The sequence below is a fragment of the Caretta caretta genome, chromosome 6 (assembly GCF_965140235.1).
Source record: "Caretta caretta isolate rCarCar2 chromosome 6, rCarCar1.hap1, whole genome shotgun sequence".
NCBI classification, from domain to species: Eukaryota; Metazoa; Chordata; order Testudines; family Cheloniidae; genus Caretta; species Caretta caretta.
Window position 1 is genome coordinate 37,398,986 of NC_134211.1, and position 22,423 is coordinate 37,421,408.

The 22,423-nt window shown below is 43.5% G+C and overlaps 1 long non-coding RNA gene across 1 annotated transcript in view; it reads left to right on the forward strand.

Moving 5' to 3' along the window:
• The window catches only part of LOC125638516 (uncharacterized), a 38,496-nt gene extending 21,948 nt beyond the window's left edge, over window positions 1-16,548 (forward strand). The window contains exon 3 of the long non-coding RNA XR_007357250.2: window positions 16,174-16,548. This is a non-coding gene — a long non-coding RNA (uncharacterized LOC125638516). The remainder of the gene's footprint in view (window positions 1-16,173) is intronic.
• The last annotated feature ends 5,875 nt before the right edge of the window (window positions 16,549-22,423 follow it).

Here is a 22,423-nt window from a genome sequence, read left to right on the forward strand (position 1 = left end):
ATGCATTAAAAGAATAAACACTTATTCAAAGCGAGGTTGACCAGATGCCCTGATTTTATAGGGACATGTAGTGGGGCGCTCACCCTGCTCAGATTTGGAAGGGGTTAAAAACAGCCCTGGGAAAGGGCTGCCCCAGGGAGCCAACCATGAGTGGGCTTGAGGCAGCCAATCAGGGCCTGGCAGGGCCAGTATAAGAAGGGCTCCTGGGGGTAAAGAAGGCAGTCTTCATTCTAGCAGCCTGGTAGAGACAGGGATACCTTGGACAGAGCAATACTAGGAAAAGGCAGGTTGAGCTGGGGAGCTCTGACCTGGCTACTTCCCAGGCTGAGGCCTTGTGTCAAAGGCCTGAGGAGGTACTAGGGCTGCAGGGAGGCAGCCAGGGCAAGAAAAGGCAGCAGGTCCAACCTCCTTGCCAGTGATGAGTGGCCATTCTAGACTGCAGTCTTCTGCTGAGAGAAGGGGCTAGAAGATGACTGGCAGTAGCCACTGAGGCAAGGTGGGAATAGGACGGGTTGGGATTCCCCTGGGAGGGGAGACCCAGAATGTAGGGACACTGCTGTAGGGCAGCACCCCAAGGTAAGGGGCACTGTGGTCTGGGAGCGATGCAGGGCCTGAACTGGTAGAGAGGCAGGGGAGAAACTGGCCAGAGAAGCTCACTCCTAAGCTAGATGAGTTAATTCCTGGACTAACCAGCAGGAGGTGCTGTGCCGGTGATTGCCCCACCCTCCTACAGAACAGTCCTGATATTCATAGCTTTTTCTTATATAGGTGCCTATCACCCTCCACTCCCTCTCCATATTTTTCACATTTGCTATCTGGTCACCCTATTCAAACTCAAAATGAAACTTAAGGGTAGCAACCTAAAAAAACTAAAAATACAGTACATAAAAGGTTTCTATGAATCTGATAACCAAACTGCTGGATTTGCACCGCCATGCTAAATGGTAGCATCTTATTGGAATCTGAGTTGCTAACATCACACAGTAGTTTAAGAAACAAACACCAAAGCAACTTTACAGTAGTGGTGTTTTTTTTCCCCTCATTAAAGATTAAGGGACCAGGACATAGGTGGTTTGGTCTAGCAGTCAGAGCTGGCATCCACCAATCAAGGACAGTCACAAAGCAGTAGTCAGTGAGCAAGGAATCAGTAAGCAAGAGTCAGGCCAGGGTCAGAGAATGGAGATCAAAAGCTGTTACCAAGCTAGAACCAGGAGGCCAGAGATCAGGAAGCAAGTGCAGACTGGAATCATAATAGACCAAAAATCTGTGTGGTTTCCCAGACCAGTTCCTGGGGTATCTTCCAGGGTTAGATAGTTTGCTGGGCCCAGGGTGCTGTCACTCTAGACTCTTTGGGCCATATATCCTGCAAGTGCCTGATCTCTACAGTGCTCCTTGACTAGAGTTCTACATAGTCCCACATCACCACTGGGACAGTATCAGGTATCCCTGGCTCTACAGACATGGGTGCTCGACCCATGGATTCTTACAAAAGAATTCACTGTTTAACCGGCACTTGCTGCTCTCCCTCCTTATGTTTTTATGATCAATGGGACCTAAAAATAAAATCCAGCAGGGATATTTATTATCTGCAAGGCACTAAAGTCCATACTAATTGAACAGTTGCATCTACTTCTATACATAGTGTACTTAAAATGATGATTTGGACAAACTGTAAGCATTTCAGTTAAATGGTTACTATCCTAATGCCAAGTGGGTACTTGGCACCTCATGGTGTCAGGCCTGTAGGTCTCTGCTGGCTAGGTTTCACAAAAAGGGTGATATAGCATCTCTGTTCTTGCTTCAGGGTAAATCAGGAATATAAAGCATAGTACAAATGTGACACATCATTCAGCTGTGATATCAGCTGGGCAAATGTCTCCCTCTCAGCTTCAGAATCCATTCCTTCATGAGGATCAGGCAAATCCTTTACCTTTGACCACAAGTGACGCTGCATGTGTTTTAATGATTTTGCACTGGTTATAATAAAAGCAGAATTTGGTCTGTAGTCGCTTTCTATCGGGGGGGGATATTATAACATGATTATTTGTATATAGTAATGGGAAGCAGAACAAAATGCTTCAAAGCAAATGGAAAGGAGTACTTGTGGCACCTTAGAGACTAACCAATTTATTTGAGCATGAGCTTTCGTGAGCTACAGCTCACTTCATCGGATGCATACCGTGGAAACTGCAGCAGACTTTATATATACACAGAGAATATGAAACAATACCTCCTCCCACCCCACTGTCCTGCTGGTAATAGCTTATCTAAAGTGATCATCAGGTTGGGCCATTTCCAGCACAAATCCAGGTTTCCTCACCCTCCACCCCCCCACACAAATTCACTCTCCTGCTGGTGATAGCCCGGTGGAGGGTGAGGAAACCTGGATTTGTGCTGGAAATGGCCCAACCTGATGATCACTTTAGATAAGCTATTACCAGCAGGACAGTGGGGTGGGAGGAGGTATTGTTTCATATTCTCTGTGTGTATATATAAAGTCTGCTGCAGTTTCCACGGTATGCATCCGATGAAGTGAGCTGTAGCTCACGAAAGCTCATGCTCAAATAAATTGGTTAGTCTCTAAGGTGCCACAAGTACTCCTTTCCATTTTGCGAATACAGACTAACACGGCTGTTACTCTGAAACAAAGCAAATGGGTTGCTTTAAATAAACTGGACAACTGAACTCTGGTTCCAGTGTCATGTCAAAATGTTTTTTTTTCCTTTTCACCCTCCACCTTCCCCACTGAACATGTGCTCAGCCATTCCTAGTGAGCACATGCAGGATGTTAGTGCACTGGGGAAGGGAAGCATCACTGAGGAGCCTGCCCTTTGCATTTCACTTTTGACATGACAGTAGTGTATTGGTTCTTGTGCTGGCTACTTCCCTAAGTATCCACATCTCCTTGTGATAGTTTCCCTAAGCATGCCTTCTACTCAGTCTGTAACAATGGGTTGGGTCCATCACATTTCAGGATCAGCCTTGCCACTCTTACTCATGTGGGTAGGCCCAAATTCAAGTAGGTACTTAAACATCTGCCTAACTTCAAGCACAATAATAATTCAATTGACATCACTGGGGCTACTCATCTGCCTAACTCTAAGTATATGCTGAAATATCTTCATAAAACAGGGCTGCTAGAAATACTAATGACTCCAGTAGGGCTAATGGTGTGAGCAACTTACTTACTTGGATGAATAAAGATTGTAGGATCAGGTTTTCAATATGCATTTGCCTGTTAGAGGAAGATTCCATTAACCCAAATCTGCAGGATGAAAGGCAAGCTGCAATGAAGATGGCTTAATTAGTCTGCAACTTTAACTCCTCTGGGAACTATCTGACCATACCGCAGATGATACAGATCATCATTTCTTCCTTAATTGTTTGCACATTTGGGGAGGGGGGGAATGGGAGAGGCTGCCATCAGTGCTCCACCCCTCTGCAGCTAGCTGCATTGCTGGGATCCCACTGCCCTCCTGTTGTGCAAAGGTTAAGGGAGTTGTCTCATTGCTATACCAGATATGAGAAGCCCCAGCCCCATTCCTCTACCACTGCTGCCTTGGGGATCCTGGGATAGCCCTAGCTAGTCTTCACTGGGACCCTTGCTTTTGTGGGGATCCAGGATCCCCAATCTCACATGGTGGGGGTTGGCAGCTGCATGTAACCATGGCAGACCCCCCTCTCTTTGCAGCTGCTAGCTAGGTGTGAAATGGGGCTCAGGCTGGTGGGGGAGAGGGTTTATATACCTTCCCTTAGGTGTCCGGGGCCAATGGCTTACTGAGCTTCACTGACCTGGCCACTATCTCTGGTGATCTCAATCTCCACCCTGCAGGGAAAGGGTACTCCTAAAGGAGTCACTACCATTTTTTTTTCTGCCTGTCCAGACAAAGCCTATCCCTCCCCACATCTTGATGTCATGGGGGTTGCATTGGTTGAGAAGTTTGATAATTATTTTTAGTTCAAAACCCCTGTGGAATAACTCTTTGTTCAAAAGCTTTTCTTCTTTATTGACTCCACTGGGGAAAAAGACAGATTAGGGAGCACCTAGTGAAGACTGGTCTTTGGTCAGTTGTAAATCACAGTGCCTAGACACCACGCTGGTGTCCATGACTGGACTCTATGAACATGCAGAATCAGAACAACCAGTGCTTAGCAGACAATTGCATAGTCTATTATTAATTATTTATTTTATTTTGGTCAGGACAACTCAGACAGCTGCTTTCTCAGCAGACTCACTAGCAAGTCATTTCTTTGTCTGTCTGAAGTTAAAACAAATCCCAGAGTATCAGATGAATGAATGAACTCTGCTGCTATGCTAAACAATAGGGGAAAGAGTAGAGTTGTTTCATACATTTAAACGTTTCATAGATTATCACTACAACAAACATGAATAATTTAGCTTCAGATAGCTAAAAGCCATATCTCAACATAGAATTCTATATGCAGGGGCTTAGAAGGAATGCAGTGATGAACATTTTGATAAGAAGACTAGGTAGCTTGTTTACATCTATAGCACTGTTGAAAGCAATATACAATAAAGTATGTGAAAGTGGTGATAACAGCTCCAAGTTAAAAGAGCAAACTGTAACCATGCAAAACACTGCTTTTCCCTCTCTTTCCTCCTCCCTTATTGCCCCAAGCCAGCCAGATAATCTCCATTTCCTCTGACTTTAACAAGCCGCTGTGAGGATATCCTGTTGGGATTGATGCTGGGCCTGGACCAGCTGCCCTGCTCAGACCTTACACAACTTAGGGTTTCCTTGAGTTATACCTCCCAGATGTGTTGCCCCATGAATCCAGACATGCCTTGAAGCTGAATATTGAGATGTCAACATAAGAGAATTTTTCACTTGAAAACTTTGACAAAAACCCCTTTGTTAAAATAAAACATCTTGCAGGAAAAACTTCATTTTTCCCCAAGCATTTTGTTGTTTTACTTTTCTTCCTCTTGAATCACTTTGCATAAAGCTTATCACTTTCTGACCAGCTCTCATAGACATCCTGATGCTGATATCAGCATTTTGTGGCTCTGCATGAGGAGAAATGAGGGTAACTTTTTGCAGCCTCAATTCAGCAATGCACTTAAGGATGTGCTTAAAGTTAAGTACATGCTTAAAGGCTTTGATTTGGGGTCTCCAACAGTTCTCAAACTTAAAGTTCACATTCAATTTGATTTCAGTCTAGGTTTTCCCTGGTTTTATTATTTTTGAATCAGTTTATCTTTCTAGAAATAATGTGCATAATTTTGTAGTAACTATATAATGGATGCATTATCACTCAACTTGGGCAAAAAAGATTCCAAAACTCAATTTCTGTAATACGTATTTGGAAAACATCCCATGCTAAGGTACTTGGGGTCTAATCCAAAGCCCACTGAAATCAATGGAAAGCCTCTCATTGATTTCCAATGGGGTTTGCAGCAAGGCCATGCTGTGTTGTTCAACACATATGATAACCTGACCTCATAAAAGTCAAACAGGTAAAAAGCAAAGGAGCCTGTTAGCTGAAGTGTTTAGTCAAACCTTTTTAGATTTGTTTCATCCTTCCCTCTCTTCTTCCCTGTTCTCTAAATCATTCTTATATCCCTTTCCAGACTATACTTCTGTCTTCATAGGTCTCCTCAATTGACATTCCCTCTGACCAACAGACTTCCAGGGCTATCTACCTTTTCATACTCCATCTGTTATCAAACACTGATGATACTAGTGGGACACCCAAGGTCTGTTAGCATAGGTTTGCTGAGGGTCTCAGACTGTGACTGTATTCAGGTGTATTCCAGAGCTTCTCCAAGTACATGATGGGGAGAGGTCCAGACAGCAGGAGATCTGAACATAGCAACAGCCTGAAGACCTGGCAGATGCTCTACTATTCCATCTGGTCTCTTGTTTATGGCCTGATCCAAAGCCCACTGACTTCAACGGCAAGACTCCCATTAATTTCAAAGATCGTAGGGGAAACTGAGGATGGTAAATTAGAGGGCATGGGGGAGAGTCTGGCCATGTGGGCTCCCAGACAGGGAGGTGGGAAACTGCCTGGGAGGTTGCTTGATCCAACTCATTATGAAATGCTTGTGTGTGTTTGGGGAGAGGCATGATCATCAAGCCATTTTTAAAATAAGCAGGTTCACATATTTGTAAACAAAATTGTAACTGTAACCAGATTAGGAGATAGGCCTTTATTGTTCTTCTTTCCAAACCACATTTTAAGATTAATTTTAATCACGTCTCTTTTTATACTCTGATAAACATTAAAATATTCAAACAGTCAAAAAAAATTTAAAAAGCATATCTGCTTTCAATTTATACTCTACCAGAGTGCAGATGTAGGCAAACTAAGCCATGAGTGATCTGATTTCTTTGATGGCCATCCTTATTAAACTGACAGAGGCAATTTAGATTTATCCCAATTTTTTTTAAGTAAAGAAAATGCTAGTAATTTTGGTCGGTCTTGCAAGGCAAATATATTCAGCTGCTGTCCATAATAAGATTAAATCTCTATAGCCTTTGTTTCATAAAAAGGGTCTGATCAAAGAACCTTTTGATTGGCAAAAAGTTAAGAATAACAGAATTCTTGTCGGATGAACATTAGTGAAACAAGTCTACACGGAAGGCAAAATCTGCATTAAAATATGTGAGAGCAGCATGTTTCCTCCAAGTGCATGTTCATATGTCACTGGAGCTCTCTGACATATGATCAAAGTGTCTAAAACTATATCATAGAGACCTTTAGTTATATCTCAGTTAACATTTAACTTATTTAACAAAACTTGGGTGAGTGTGAAACTGAAGAATTTCTATAATGTTACTTCTCAACTTGGATCTGAAGATCAAAGCTTTACAAATGCTAATTAACTTGCAGTCATGTCAACCTTTGAGAGTAGTTTGGTATAACTACCTACTATCTGGCCTGAAGTGACATACTATCCTACAGGCATCCAGACTTCTTGCTTTCACTTACATGGCTACAGCCTGTAAACCTGTGGCAGAGTTGGGAGTGGGACCTTTTGATTCTATTCCAAATCCTAATCTCATGCCTTGCCTGCAAGATTCTTCTTTCTCACTTAGAACATATGACCTCCTTTGTGTTTATACATCTAATAAGGTTTACCTGGAGACATGATCAGTTTATCTGCATTCCTCAGGAGTTTTGAACTTTTAAATCGCTGCATCCTTGCTGCTATTTGGTCAATAGGGCTGATCTGAGCCTGTTTTTATTCCTGGGTGGCTTCATTCCACATTACCTCACTACTCTTCCCTCAAGCCGCATGGAGAAGGAGTAATGAACCTTAGCCCACTACATCCTCTGTACTTTCCTACTGTGTTTCTGTTCATACTCAGACTTTTCAATTTTACAAAGCCATCTTTTAAGATTTCATGTAATTGTATCCTTCTGGGTCAAATGGACTACTTCTGTGCCAACTGCATCATTAAAGGGAAAAGATTAAAGCATTCACCCTGCTGCTTGCTTTCATGCCTACGAATCCCATTGCAGATGTAAAGGGATTAAGCATTCTAAATAATTAGCCAGACCAATGATTATTAATTCCATAAGTGCTGCTGATTATAGTAGAATTTTCAATTCCAAAATGCCCAGGAAAACTACTCTTTTTCGTAGGCATAACAATAACCAAATAATACATAACCACCTGGACCTTCTTCAGCATGACCTGATTTTGTTTTAGTACATACCGTGCCCATGCACCCACCTGCATAGCACATCAAACTTTTACCCCTGCTAAATTAAACTTAACTCCTCCTCTTACACTGTACCTGTTAGATCTAAAGCAACACAGTAAACACTTCCTGTTTGATTGAACTAACAACCAGACACCAGCAATGAAGAGCTTAGCAATAATTAGTAGTATCTCTTCTGTCAACATAGGGGCTCCTCTTTTTCCTCAGTAATAGTTACCCTAGTGGGAGACCTCTGGGCCCTTTTCCACTCATACTGACTCAGTGACACTGCAGCACAACAGAATTTGGAGGAATGTCTTTGCTAGTTCTAAGGTCTTTTCTCTCTTCTAGCTAACATTCTGTGTGTCTTTCATACTAGCAGTGTGCCTCTTGCTTTGAGACTGTATTAGTCTGTCAGGAGCAGCTGGCTTTCACTCTGAAGTTCAGTATCATATTTCTATAGTAATTTCCTACTAAATGGATTGTGCTCTGTAAAATTATCCAGGCTTACATTTCATACATTCATACTGCCAATGAGGAAAAAAAGGGTTCACTTAGTGCTGCTTCATGGTGGAGGAACCATGTTATCTCAGCAACATTATTTTAAGGCCCCATGGGTCTAGAACCCAGTCCTGTAAAACTACCAGGCAGCTGACAGGTCCAAACTGGCACTAGGGTTACCAGATGTCCCGATTTTATAGGGACTGTCCCTATTTTTGGGTCTATTTCTTATATAGGCTTCTATTACCCCCTACCCCCATCCCAATTTTTCACACTTGCTGTCTGGTCACCCTAACTGGTACCCAATGGCAGGTGTAATCAGCTTGTGCTCCACTTTCCATGACCCACTGTGGATACAGACCATAGGAAGTTCCACCTCAAGGTTTTGACAGACAGACTGCAGCCTCATGGCTCCCAGTTGGCTCCCTGCCCTATATATACCCAACTGGTATTCCAGGAAGTGTCTAGGCAACAGTGATTCTGTAGCTCTTATAGCCAGGCCCTGCTCCTGAATTTTTGGCTTGGTATCAACTTTGCCTCCTACTTGAACCCTGAAATCTGCCTTGGACGGTGATCCTTGGTATCAACCCTGCCCTAGAACCTGACTTTGAACTCCGCTGCTGTTCCCAGACTCAGGTTTGCCCTGCTCTGACCCTTGGTCCTGACTGCCCTTGTTGCTAATAAGCATGAGGATCCCATGTGTCTAGCATACTTTTCCTGACCAGTGTGCACAGACTCCCACCATCCCCCAACCAAACCACATGCTGACCAATGCATATTTATGGAATATATTTGCACCATATATATTGGAATCATAGAATATCAGGGTTGGAAGGGACCTCAGGAGGTCATCTAGTCCAACCCCCTGCTCAAAGCAGGACCAATCCACAACTAAATCATCCCAGCTAGGGCTTTGTCAAACCTGACCTTAAAAACTTCTAAGGAAGAGGATTCTACCATCTCCCTAGGTAGCGCATTCCAGTGTTTCACCACCTTCCTAGTGAAAAAGTTTTTCCTAATATCCAACCTAAACCTCCCCCACTGCAACTTGAGACCATTACTCCTTGTTCTGTCATCTTTACCACTGAGAATAGTCTAGAACCATCCTCTTTGGAACCGCCTCTCAGGTAGTTGAAAGCAGCTATCAAATCCCCCCTCATTCTTCTCTTCTGCAGACTAAACAATCCCAGTTCCCTCAGCCTCTCCTCATAAGTCATGTGTTCCAGACCCCTAATAATTTTTCTTGCCCTCTGCTGGACTCTCTCCAATTTTTCCACATCCTTCTTGTAGTGTGGGGCCCAAAACTGGACACAGTACTCCATATGACGCCTCACCAATGTCGAATAGAGGGGAACGATCACGTCCCTCGATCTGCTGGCAATGTCCCTACTTATACGTCCCAAAATGCCATTGGCCTTCTTGGCAACGAGGGCACACTGTTGACTCATATCCAGCTTCTCGTCCACTGTCACCCCTAGGTCCTTTTCTGCAGAACTGCTGCCTAGCCATTCGGTCCCTAGTCTGTAGTGGTGCATTGGATTCTTCCGTCCTAAGTGCAGGACCCTGCACTTATCCTTGTTGAACCTCATCAGATTTTTTTTGACCCAGTCCTCCAATTTGTCTAGGTCCCTCTGTATCCTATCTCTACCTGCCACCGTATCTACCACTCCTCCTAGTTTAGTATCATCCGCAAATTTGCTGAGAGTGCAATCCACACCATCCTCCAGATCATTTATGAAGATATTGAACAAAACCGGCCCCAGGACCGACCCTTGGGGCACTCCACTTGATACCGGCTGCCATCTAGACATGGAGCCATTGATCACTACCCGTTGAGCCCGACAATCTAGCCAACTTTCTACCCACCTTATAGTGCATTCATCCAGCCCATACTTCTTTAACCTGCTGACAAGAATACTGTGGGAGACTGTGTCAAAAGCTTTGCTAAAGTCAAGAAACAATACATCCACTGCTTTCCCTTCATCCACAGAACCAGTAATCTCATCATAGAAGGAGATTAGATTAGTCAAGCATGACCTTCCCTTGGTGAATCCATGCTGACTGTTCCTGATCACTTTCCTCTCGTGTAAGTGCTTCAGGATTGATTCCTTGAGGACCTGCTCCATGATTTTTCCGGGGACTGAGGTGAGGCTGACTGGCCTGTAGTTCCCAGGATCCTCCTTCTTCCCTTTTAATATGCATTAAGCATGTAATAATGTTCTATATAGGCCACATTGGCCTATACCTTTGAAAATTCTGTTTACTTGTGCTAGGTATCCCATAATGGCCTGCATTAGCTGAAGTAAGTTTTGGCTAAAGTAGATAGGAAACTGTCAGCATCAGAATGAGTGTTTTTTGCCATAGCAACAGGTAGGGAGTTACTCTCACAGGCCAGTACTAGAATGTCTGAAATTAAAAGGACAACACACATATATATATATATATGACTGTTCTACCCTGGTACAAACCTAGGAGGTGCTTTCGTGGACCAGTACCTGGAATGCTAGTGTCCAAAAGAAAGATAAGCAAAGAAACAGAACAGGAGCTGGGACCAGCTGATGGGTTAGATTTTAGTGACATGTAAAGAGATGTGTAACTTGTAAAATATCCTTAAATATTCTGTAGTACACCTTCTGTGTAAGGTGAATGTAACAACACTGCAGGGGACAGATTTTTGGAGACTGGTATCCCATTGAACCACTTTCCTGCACTATATTATTGGTTTTTAGTAATAAACCTGACTGAACTTGGTTATTTGGTTTCTTGAATATGTCTGATAATGAATCAAAATGTGGTCAAGAAACTGACTGTACAAGTGATCAACACATGCTACAGACTACTGAGCGATAGATGACTCTTTAGGTTGTATATAACATGATTTTATAATGAGGTTCTCAAATCTGGTCTACAGTGGTCAGAAAAGCCATGCTAGAGCCTTTCTTAAACCCACTGGAAGCTGGCATGGTCCCTGTGATGGGATGTACAAATTCCACAGTGGGCCATAGGGGTTAAAGGACAATGCTGGGCCCAAGTAGTCCCACCCCTCAAGACCAGCAGAGCATGCTCCAACTGGAGAAAAAGTTGAAAAGGGAGCAACTCAGCCCAGAAGGGGGAAGGCTGGGGAGGAAGACAGACCTACCTGGAGAGCTGTGGGACAAGCATGCTGGAGAAGCCACTCTGAGAGGAATAAGACTATGTGCTGAGCCCAGTTGGGCTGAAGTTTTCTTTTTCTTTTTACCTTATATTGGACTTGGAGCTGCGGGAGGAAGTGGATGGTACGAAGTGACCCAGGTAGGGTAACTTAGAGGGCACTCTAGGGTGCCAGACACTGACCCTTTTAAGGTCCTGGGTTGGAGCTTGGTGCAGTGGGAGGGCCTAGGTTCCCCTATCAATGACCCCTGCTGCAAGAGGGGCATAAGCCTCATGCCCAACTTGCCTCCCCTCTGGTAAGAAGAGTGACTGGATGGAAAGACCTTCCAGCTGTGAGGTGGCACTACGTGCTCTACCCACTAGGCCATCTAGCCTGCTGATGACTCTGTTACAGTCCTGCTCCCAACAGACACCGTTCTGGTCCTGCTACTATTTCTCTGATCACTACTTTGATAGAAGTCCTGCAGGTGGTTGCAGCAGAAACCAAAGTAACTATTACAATGCTTCCAATCCAAATCAAGCATTCAACAATCAGGAGTCAGGCCCTCTTTAAAAAATTATGAGATTGGCTCTAAAATCATCAGATTTTAGAAAATAATAAATTAGGGATTATTTTATTTGCTTTCCTGCTGTTTTAAGGTTAAGATTTTCAAACTTTTTTCTGTTACCATGAGGACTAGGAACTCTTTCAAAGTGAAAACTAAGATTCCAGGAGCTAGGGCTTTAGGATAAACACCAAATATTGTGCAACTTCTGATGAAATCAGGGTTGACAACACAATTTTGTATATACCTCCCAGGGTACACGTTCACTGAAGAAAAAGGTGTGTTAACTCATGTCAGTTTTCACAAGGTGAAATCCTAGTGGAAACAAGGTGGGTTTGTAATTTTCACATGGGTTAGCAGGTTGAGGTAAACATTAGGCCCTTTAGTAGGTTGAGGTAAGGACTATGAGCATGCCTAGGTTTACTTCAACCTGCTAACTCATATGAAAACTACAGACTGCCTTATCTCCACTAGGATTTCACTTAATGTCACCTAACGTAAGAAAAGAAAACACTTTTTTTCCTAGTGAAGAAAAGATCACCCAGACAAAATGAGACTCAGGCCCTAGTGTAATCTGTGGCAATCACACTATGGAAACTGGCAGTGCCAGATTGCTACCAGCCAGTGGGAAGTCCCTTTGACGTGGGAAAATCCACTGTGGAGGCTACTTTGAAGCAAGCTTGCAGGGCCATTACTCATCTCCTGTTACCCAGGCCTGTGACTCTCAGCAATGTGCAGGATATAATGGATGGCTTAGCTGCTATGGGGTTCCCAAACTATGGTGGAGCAATAGACAGCACTCACATCCCTATTTTGGCCCCAGAGCACCTTGCCGCAAAGTACATCAACAGAAAGGACTATTTTTTTCATGCTTATGCAATTGCTGGTGGATCACTGGGGATGCTTCACTGATATCCACGCTGGCTCATCAGGGAAGGTGCATGATGCTCACTCCTTTGAGAACACAGGACAGTTCAAAAAGCTACAGGTGGGACCTTCTTTCCCAACCGGCACATTACCATTTAAATGCCAAGAGTCATCTTGGGGGATCCAGCCTACCCTTTACGCCCCAGCTTATGAAGCTGTGAACTGGCTACCTCAAGAGCACCAAGGAAAGATTTAGCTCAGTCTGAGCAGGTGCGGAATGAAGTTGAATGTGCTTATGGTAGACTCAGAGGGCGCTGGCATTGTTTGCTCACCAGATTGGATCTCAGTGCAGAAGATACCCCAGAGGTTATAGTGGCCTGTTGTGTCCTGCATAACATCTGTGGCAAGATTTCACCCTTTGCTTCACAAGGGTGGAGGTAGAGAAGCTGTCTGCTGAATTTGAACTGGCAGATACTAGAGCTATCAGACAAGCGCAACAAGGAGCTAAGGGAGGCTTTGAAAGAACACTTTAACAGCTAGCTGCAATAATGTGCTTTGTTGTACTGGGCTGAATCTTGGCACTGCAGCTTGGGGAGCCCGTTATGAATTATGGTGCTTGCTGCACATCTGTGCATATATCACTGACAGTGCACCTACTAATGTTGGGGTGCTTGCCATACATTTATGATGACTACACTGTTTGGCACTGATCCAATAGGTTGTGTGTGTACAAGACCACTACTTTCACTGTCAGTAGGCATTACACACTAAGTGTTTGCAAACTGATAGATGAATAATTTTCAAAACAAGTTTTATTCACTTACAGGCACAACTCCAAAAAAGTCTGAAACTTAAAAGTAAATATGTTTTAACTAAATTCTTTAAAAGAAATCTTAAATAAAAGGAAGGAACACTGATGTCCATTATACCTACACATACATCAGCTGTGGCTCTCACAGGTCAGTGTAGGTGAAGCAGTGAATGTTCATGCTTTCCCCTGGTTTGGCATGGTAGGGATAGGTGTGCAGGCCTTGAGGTCATGTGCAATGCTGAGCGGAGGGAGCATTATGCTGCAGTTTTACACAGATTCCAATGGGAGATGGGCATGGGATTGTTGAACCTGTAGGGCCACAAGAGGCTGCACCATCTGAATTTGCTGACAGAGAAGCTCCATTATGTCCACATGCATGTCCCGCTCCTTTTCCTCTGCCTTTCTCCTGTCTGCTCTTTCCCTCTCCATACAAACTGCACTATTGACCTTGCAGGCCCTTTTTCAGGATCTGATGCAGCACTAGCTTGCAGGATCTCACAGAACATGTCCTCCCGTGTCTTTTTATTTTTTTTAACTCATCTGGGTCAGACCCTCCTCTAGTGTGGAGGGCAAACCCCTCAAGGCCAACACAATTATGGATAAAACACACAAAGGAACTATTGTCAGGATAGTAGGAATGGAAAGTGAAACTAAAATTTCACCTCCCCTCTTCCGCCTAAAGTAGTGGTGGGCAACCTGCGGCGCATGGGCTGCACACAGTCCGTCAGTGTAATCCGCTGGCGGGCCACAAGATAGTTTGTTTACATTGGCCGTCCACAGGCATGGCCACCCTCAGCTCCCAGTGACCGCGGTTCGCCGTTCCCGGCCAATGGGAACTGCGGGAAGCAGCAGCCAGTACGTCCCTGAGGCCCGCACTGCTTCCCGCAGCTCCCATTGGCTGGGAACAGCAAACCGCGGTCACTGGGAGCTGTGGGTGGCTATGCCTGTGGATGGTCAATGTAAGCAAACTGTCTCGCGACCCGCCAGCGGATTACCCTGACAGGCTGCAGGTTGCCCACCACTGCCCTCAAGTGTTTAACAAGACATGCTTATTGACACTTGACCTTTGGAGTGCTTGTGCCCAGGGCCACTCACTCACCATGGCTTGAACTGAATGGCCCACCAGGGATGAGGGAAAGGAGGAGGGAATTGCTCAGTTGCATGAAACTATGAGCAGAGGGCACTGGCATTGAATATTGGCATCATTTTCCACAGGCAGTGGTGATTCTAGCTAATATCTCATTCCTGAGGGTAACATAAGGCACAGAGACTACAGCTGCTGCTGGCATCCCAAAGCTGCCCAAGCCTGAGTGCTGCTAGCCTGTTCATGAAAATGGTGCCTGCCAAAGTTATTCCTTTCTGGTGTGGGAAAGTATTTTTCTGTGGCAAAAGAAACATGGCTGCCATCCCTAGAAACCTTCAGGAGGATTGCAGTGTACCTCCATGGAAGTTTCATTGAGATCTCAGGAGGATTCAAGGGACAACCCTGTGTACAACTCCTCTGCATGCCCCCCTTGCCTAGAGGGGAATCAAAAGCAAGTATCAACTTCACCTCTTTGTTGCACCACTACTTCTTGTTGTACGAGAAAATTAATTAGAAGTCAATAGTTGTGCCCTGCTTAGTTGGTGGCACCATTGCAGTAATGGGAAATTTATTTACACATTATCCAAGGCTCCTTCTCCTGCATCAGCCTCACCTGGGTTCAACTGCAGGGACTGGATGGATTGTGGTGGAGTCAGTCCTGGCTCCTGGCACAACTGGATCCCCTGGTTGCCGATACCCCATACTCCTCATCCTTGCTGTTCATGGCAGGGGCCTGTGACTTGGACACCTCAGAGGTATCCATGATGGCATGTGGAGTGGTGTGATCTCCACCAAGTATGGGATGCAGCTGTTTGTAAAAGCAGCAGGTCTCTGGTTTGGTACTGGATTGATTGTTGGACTCCCTGGCCTTCTGGGGTACACCGTACCTTAACTTTCATGGGGCACTGCTGCTGTTTCCTGTTGTACCCCTTTTCCTGAATTCCCTGAGGAATCTGCTTGTTGATGTCTCTATGGCTGGTTCAGCACAATGCCTGCACAGCCTCTTCTCCCCACAAGCTCAGGAGATCAAATATCTCCCATCTATTCCAGGCAGGAGCATGACTGGAGTGTGTAACCAGTATTGTTCGCTGGAAAGTTGCGCACAGTAGAAAGCAGCTAGCGGTGTGCTCATGAAGCTAGATAACCAGAGAAAGGAATTTCAAAAATTCACACGGTTTGTGTGTGACAGTCTGTACGCTATGCTCACCTCTTTTACAGGACTATGCAAATTTGTAGAAAATTATTTCTTGTAAGGTATCATTTGAAAATTCATAATTTGCTGATCATTATTGCACTGCTAAAATGTGTGTCAACATTGTAAGTAAAGTTAAGATTCTATTGTATGATATTACTAAGACATGTTTGAACTGAGGAGCAGTCACAAACCAATTCCCCCAGAGACAAAAGGCTAGCCAATGCCTCAGCCAGGTGTCAACAAGATCAGATGGACCATCATCTGGTTAAGTGGCCATTCTTTGCCAGGAAAGAGGGTGTGAGTGAAAAATGTCTACATCTTGACAAAGAAACCTCCTGTCCACACAGATTTTGTCTCCTGAACCTCAGCTGGAGATGCTTCTTGAGGAAGAGAAAGAACTATAAGAAACAAGAGCAGATGCACCAAAAGATCTCTCCTTTTTTAATCTACTCATGGCATCAACAACACCAGAAAGAACAAAGAAAACAGTTTTGGACTGGGGGAGGGATCCTGACTAAAAGAAATTCAGCCAGCAAGTCAGCTGAAACATGTGGTAAGAATGACTTTGTTTTGAATTCACTTAGCTTGTTAAGTTAGACTTTAGTTGCAATTTACTTCTGTTTTCTTGTAACCAATTCTGACTTTTATGTCTCATTATTTGGAATCATTTAAAACCTATCCTTCTGTAGTTAAACTTGTCTTACTGTTTTATCTAAACCAGTGTGTTTTGATTGAAGTATTTGGAAAACTCCATTTGGGATTACAGGATTTGTGCATATCATGTTCTACTAATAAAATGACAGACTTTATATGAGCTTGAATTGTCTAGGAGAGAGATGGGCAATACAACACTCACATTGCTGGTGGAGGTCTGGGACCGGGAATTTGCTGGTGTTTCTCTGCAGTGTAATTCAGGAGTGCTTGGCTATAGTACTCATACAATATAACTGGGAGTAACTTACGTGCTGGAGGCTGTGTGAGAGCAGACCAGAAGTGATAGTTCTTACAGCAAAGCAATGTAAGAGTCCCCCCAATTCGGAGAACTGAGGGGACACAGCTGTTCATCAGTCCAGATTGTGCCTTGGGAAATGTCACAAGCTGGAAGCACCCATGGGACTCCAGGCAGTGGAGTTCACAACTGTGACCAGAGCAATCAGTGTCAGGCATTGTGGGACAGCTGCTGGAGGACTGTTAGATTTGACATAAGTAACTCAATATCTCCACTCATGCTGCATTGACCTCAGTACATTGATCTTGGCTCAATGCTGCTTAGTGAGCTGGTGTTACTCTGGCATAAGGGGACCCTTACACCAGTGAGAAATGAATTTAAGTGTAGACACATGCACAACTAGGTTGACACAAAATGGCTTAGTCTCCCTGCTCTGCCCCCACCTCTGCTGCAGTGAGGTTGGAAAGCTCTTTTCAATTTCATTACTGAAACTGACAAAGACTTCTAAGCTGGTGGCTGGGAAGCCAAAAAATTCCCTTTTGGGTCTCCTGAAATGGAATTTTTCTTGAAAACCTGTCCTCTGGAAAAAAAAAATGTAGTGGTTTTTACTATTGTCCCACTTTAGGATGATTATTTTTTTCAAAAATGCAAAATTTTTCATGGGAAGGGATTTCTATGTTCTGATCAGCTCTAATTAGAAGTTTACTTGCTGACAAGGACAGCATCATAAGTGATTCCTAATGCTCCCATACAATAGCTTGCTTAAGTGTCTGCTGCTGTATGAATTTTATTTTCTCATTAGAAAGAGCTTTAATGTGTTTTTAAAGAACACTGAATCTTTATAGCATGTTTTGTTATTATCAACTTTACTAACACATGAGGGATAGAACCATAACCATTAACCTGATTTAGCCAATTTAAAGCTAAATTGCTCTCAAGTCCCTTCCTGTACAAATGAATGAATCAATCATATTAATGTGTTCACAGCATCCTGAGATTTCAGGCAATTCTCCTGTAACATATGAGTGTTTGCTAATGTTAGTGCTTCTGAATAGCATTATTTAAACTATTTTTTTCTTCGGGGGGCAGGACTTATTCTTCTACCAACTCCTTGAGATTCCAGAACTTTTTTTTTTAGTAACTTTCACTAAGCCTACATTTCTGGGTGAGTCCTCCTTATTGTAAATCTGGTGATAAGACTGCTTTTACCTTCATGGCTTGTGTACTACTTTTAATGTAGCTTTCTGCAAGATGAGGCAGCCTATTAAGGCTAATGATACTTTACCCTCCTTTTGTAAAGTGCTTTCAGATTCTCTTATCAAAGGTGCTGTAAGTACAGAATATTATTAGTAATAATAGTATTAATAATATTACTAGTAATTATTATTTACAGTAGTTTTGCCAGCTTGTTGCAATCCCTAATGGCAAACTTCTTTTGTCTCTGTCTCCTGTGGATAATGTCCTACTTCACCTGATATACTTTCTAATTCTGGAATGTTTTCTTTTCCTCAAATCCTTTGAACATATTTTTAAATGTTGATGCTGCTTTACCAGTTTGTTCTTCCACAGCCCCCACCAGACACTTCATCATTCATTCATTCTTCATTCTGTTTATTGCCATTAGTAGGAATATGTGAGACTTCACCATGGGCATTTAAGCCCCAATCCTGAAAAGGTACTAAACCAGCGGTGGGCAATTTGTGGCCCGTCAGGGTAATCCACTGGTGGCCCACGAGACAGTTTGTTTGTTTACATTGACCTCCTGCAGCTCCCAGTGTCCGCGGTTCGCCATTCCTGGCCAATGGGAGCTGCTGGCAGCCGTGCCTGCGGACGGTCAATGTAAACAAACTGTCTCGTGGCCCACCAGCAGATTACCCTGATGGGCCGCAAGTTGCCCACCACTGGTTTAGAGTATATACTGTGTACCTTCAGAACATGGAAAAACCACCCACAGTCCAGTTGTGCTGCTGATGCTCTTTATAGTTTGACATACTGGTAATATTTCTACTTCTGAAACATCACTCTGCTTTGAGAAGCTGTTAGGGCCGAGAGCAGCATGTTGCTTGCTTGCCCTGGCAGGAGAGGAGAGTCCTTTGTGAGGACAGCATGACCGCTTTCAGTTCTGCACATAGCAAAACCTTTTATGACTTATCAGACCAAGAGGGGTGGCACCTTCTCCTCAGGTCGTGTGACTCATCTTCATAAAATTAGTTTTTGCCCTGGGCTTTCCACTGTCTCAGCTGACCCTGCTTCAGTAAGAGCGGTCACTCAGCTGAAGCTGCAGCAGGTACTGACACGTTCTATCTAGACATGTCGGCATCTACCGGTGCAGAAGTTTGCATGATAGTAGTATTGAATACCTACCACCCCGGGTACATTGTAAAATGTCCTGTCACCACAGAGTTTGTCCACCTGCCCTGTTTCCTGTCCTGGCTCTGTGAGGCTGCCACACACCTTTTTTGAGAGGCTGTGCTATATAGACATGACTGTGCTTGAGAAAGTAAGAAATAGTTCACTACCTTGGAAAGGAAAGGCCCTGCTTTAAGGAAAGATGTGGTCTCAGCATGTGACTTTGAGTCAGGAGCACTGATCCTTACCTTCCTCCCTGCAGAAACATTGCTGATCACAGGAAGACAAATTACTTAACATCTTAGGTTCAGGTTCCCCATCTGTGGAAGGAGAGTGTTATTTGCTTCTGTGATACTGTGCATAAGAAAGGTGACCATTTATATCACTGGTACACACTTCCCGTAAATCTTATACAAAGTATCATGTAAGGTGTAAATGGAAAAGTTATGATTTGCTAAGAATTATTTTGTGTTTATGTGCATGTATCATCTTTGTATTTGAAGTTATGAATAGTGGCTATGTACTTGTATCTTAAACCTGTGTTGTAGTCCTGGATGACACCCTCTATATCAGGGATCGGCAACCTTTGGCATAAAGAACAGGAGTACTTGTGGCACCTTAGAGACTAACAAATTTATTTGAGCATAAGCTTTCGTGAGCTACAGCTCACTTCATCGGATGCATTCAGTGGAAAATACAGTGTGGAGATTTTATATACACAGAGAACATGAAACAATGGGTGTTACCATACACACTGTAACGAGAGTGATCAAGTAAGGTGAGCTGTTACCAGCAGGAGAGGAAAACCAGCTTACACTCAAATAAATTTGTTCATCTCTAAGGTGCCACAAGTACTCTTTTTCTTTTTGCAGATACAGACTAACACGGCTGCTACTCTGAAACCTTTGGCATGCGGCCCATCAGGCTAGGAATGCTAAACTGCAGTTTGAGCAGCTCTATAGGTTCTTATGAAAGCCAGTTTCATTCAATAAAAATGGAATCCTCACCTGTTACTTGCCAGCGTGTGGTACATGCTGGGGTCAGACTGGGAGGGAAATAGGGTGATACTCTTCTAAGTTCCTCCTGCAAAATAAACTATAACAACATGCCTTGCCAAAATGACACACTGCTTTCTGTGAAGATTTCAAAATAGGATGTATTCTTTAAGATTCACTAGGCTTCTTGAGCTTGGCTCTTTGGAGTTGAATAAGGCCACAGGCTATGCTAGGCTACATGGGCTTGGCTTCTTGACTGGTGGGGGAAGAGCAATAAGTTGGATCTCCCAAATGCCAAAATGAGATGTCTTCCCAGTTCCTCGCCTTTCTTACATGAAGACTGAAATAGCTCACAATAGTGACATCTAAATAATCACTGGGCACCTGAGAACAACTCAGAAGAGCATCCATATGAGGAGAGATTCAAAAGACTGAGACTGTTCAGCCTGAAAAAGAGATGACTAAGGGGAGGGGGGATAGAAGTATATTAAATCATGAATGGTGTGGAGATAGTGAATAGGCAAGTATTATTTATCCCTTTACATAACACAAGAAGTAGAGGTCACCCAATGAAATTAATAGGCAGCATCGTTAAAACAAACAAAAGGAAGTATTTCTTCACACAATGTGGAACTCATGGCCAGGGAATGTGGTAAAGACCAAAAATATAACTGGGTTCAAAAAAGAATTAAACAAGTTTGTGGAGGTCCATCAATTGTATTAGCCAAAATAGAGACACAACCCCATGCCCTGAATGTCCCTAGCCTCTGACTGCCAGAAGCTAGAGCTGGACACTGGGGATGGATCTCTCGTTAGTGACCCTGTTCTGTTCCTTCCCTCTGAAGTATCTGGCATCAGCCACTGCCAAAGACAACGTACTGGGCTATATGGACCATTGGTCTGACCGAATATGGCCGTTCTTATGAGATAACACCACACTGGGACGAATGGGGCAGTTCACACTCTCAGAGTTATTGTTGCAGACTCTAGACACCTTTGCATTGGTTAAACTGTGTTCACAATTTCGAGATTTTCTTTGCACCCATATCAGCTACAGACTTAAAAAAAAAAAAGCTGAGATTTTGGAGAACAAGATCGTATGAACTTCAAAAAATTGCTAATATATCATAAAGGTGCATGCTGGCCATTAAGGAGCCCTAAGCATGAGGAGAGAGAGACTCTCTCTCACACACATCACTCCTCTTCCACAGCTCACAATCTGGGCCTTTATCTTTACATCAACTCTGTATGTGTGTGTAATTTCCTTTCTTGAAAGTGAAGAATTACAGAGTAAATAGCTCAAGCTTACTGCAATGACAGATTTCTTAGAAGAAAGGCAGTGAATTCACTATCACCACTGTAGCTATAAGGATAAAATCCTTGAACTGTATGCTAACTCTCAGGATAAATTTTGTTGCAAAGAGTTGACCATCAGTAAATGTACCTAAGTATCTCCACTCACAGTTGGCAAAACGACCTCACTATAACATAGCGTGGTGCTGTCTTATTGTGGTTTTCATAGCTTTACTCAATGTGATTTGTCTTTGAAACACTTGTTAGGGGAAGCATATGCAGGGCACAGGTCTCCATGGAAACTAAAAGATAAAAATGACTCTGGCTGTATCTGTTGCCTGTATTCTGATATAAACAATTTTATATTTCCCAAGAGACTGCTATCCAGAGACTGACTGAAGCATTAACCATTTGTAACGATTTTCTGTCCTCTGAAGCAAGGAGACTTACAGTAGGAGAGCAACAATGCCCTTCCTAATTGAGCAGCTAGAATGTGCTATCTGACCTAAGCCTTTCACATTCTGATTAGAAATCAAAACTCCCTGCAAGGCACTTCCCTTTGCCTAATAGGGTGATAAGCTAAAGCTCCTAAGAGTCTGGGAGTCCTCTTCTTCTTGCACAGCTTCTGTGTTCCATGTAGCTCTATTTCTGCACAGGACTTTTAGGCAAAAACCTTGCCGAATGGCCCCCTCAATTTTTATAGGCTGCATATGATAAAGTAACCAACTTGAAATGTATCATGTAGGAAGCTGCTGGTCCTGTGGTAGGACAGAAAGTGAAGGAGTTACAAAGGTCTCCTTGTAAAAAGAATGAACCAGAAAGGTAAAGGTCTTGATTACTTCATTAGATCTTAGAAATCAGAGACCGTTCTTTCATAGGCTAGATATACCACAAGTCAGTTGACTCTCAGTTGGATGTGTTACTAACTGATGGCAGTGGAGTAGTGTCCATCTGAGGCTTTGTCTACACTGGCACTTTTGTCGTTAAAATGTTTGTCCCTCAGGGGTGTGA